We start from the raw sequence: 1,726 nt of genomic DNA on the forward strand, positions 1-1,726 counted from the left end.
CTTTCCATTTTTTTTAATTAACATTTAATGCTTCAGAACCAATTCGGTGATTTATTTGCTCTCTTCTGCCAGGTTACATATTCTATTTTGAATTTTACAATACCAAATTATTAATTTCACAATAAGTGAATTTGTTGAACTTTTTGATATTATTGTGATGTTGAGAATCTTAAAATGAAAACCAACATTAGGTACTGTGAGTACAGTTACTGTGTTCAATGGATTTTAGCATAATTTTGTTATCATTTGTAACACAAATATCGGTTTATAAGGCAGCTGCAATTTATCTATATTTTAAAAATTTTAATTTTAAAATCAATACTTTACATTGATAAATTGATACCGTAAAGTTCAAAATAAAATATGTAATCTGGCCGAAGAAGGCATAAAAATTAACACCCACAAACATAACTTCTATCCACATGCCCTCCTTGGATTCGGTTTCCTACCGAATTCGGTGTCGGGCGGCGGTATTATAAAATGCACTGTGTGTCTTTTATAATACCGCTGCCCACAGGGCACTAAGAGGGTCTCTTTTAGAAAGGGGCCACATCAGGTGTGAGAAACATATCTGGACGAAACACCACCTGAAAAATTCCTGAGGATTTTTGACCCATAGCGGATTCGATCCTGAGTTTTCAGAGTAGTAAGAGGTCATCGTGACCATTCAGCCATCCGGTCTCGTCATTTAAAATTGGCATACTGTGTACATACAGTACGTACAGTACATAAGTAAGTATAGTACATACAGAGCCGTAACTTGCCATTCTTGTGCCCTGTGCAAGAATTTGCATTTAGGCCCCTTAATTTATTTGGTTTCAGGAAAATAATAAAACATAGATTTTTAATAAATAGATTTTTAATAAGATTTATTTTAATTGAATTTTTCTGGCTTTCATTTCAACAAATTCATTAATTACACCATCATAATTAATATTTTTAACGATATTGTATTCTATTGAAATAATAGAAATATTGGATAATCGTTCTTATCCGATAGTTGATCTTAAATATTTTTTTATTAAGTTTAATTAACTTGCTAAAACTTCTCTCGCACGAAGCAATAGAAACGGGAAGAGTTAGAAATATTTGAAGAACGACATTGATATTTGGGTAAGACTCGATTAAACCAAAATCATGAAGAGCCTGTAGAATATTAAGCGGGATGCAGTTTCTATATTTTGTATAACAGTCGTTACTTCAAAATTAAAACTTTCAATTTCACTTGTGAATTCGTACATTTTTAAATCTTTGCTATATTTAATAGCGAGATCTAGCCGAATTTTTTAAATCAGCAAACTCATGCATTGTAAAGACGAGCCACAGAGAAAGCAAAAATCATCACATATAGTTTTCACTTTTTCATAACGCTAATCTATTTGACGTAATAGAGTGTCAAGAACACTGTAAATTTGTATTTTAAATAATTTTTCGGATGTCAAGATACTCCTTCATCTGGTGTTTTATCTACAGTAGAGCTTCGATTATCCGACCTAATTGGGGACTGGGGTTGGTCGGATAATTGAAAGGGCGGATAACCGAAAAGTATGAAAAAATCTATTATTAGTGTAGTATATTATTATATCCCATTTAATTAGTTTATTAGTATATTAGTATATCGCTATTAACCTACTTTGCGTTGAATTTTCATCGATGTTAAGCCTAACAAAAATTTTTTAAAATAATAATCGTCGCTATTGTATCGTTAAAAATTAGAAAATTAAGC

Source organism: Centruroides sculpturatus, unplaced genomic scaffold, assembly GCF_000671375.1.
Source record: "Centruroides sculpturatus isolate CEXI.00-Female unplaced genomic scaffold, Cexi_2.0 scaffold1285, whole genome shotgun sequence".
Lineage (NCBI taxonomy): Eukaryota > Metazoa > Arthropoda > Arachnida > Scorpiones > Buthidae > Centruroides > Centruroides sculpturatus.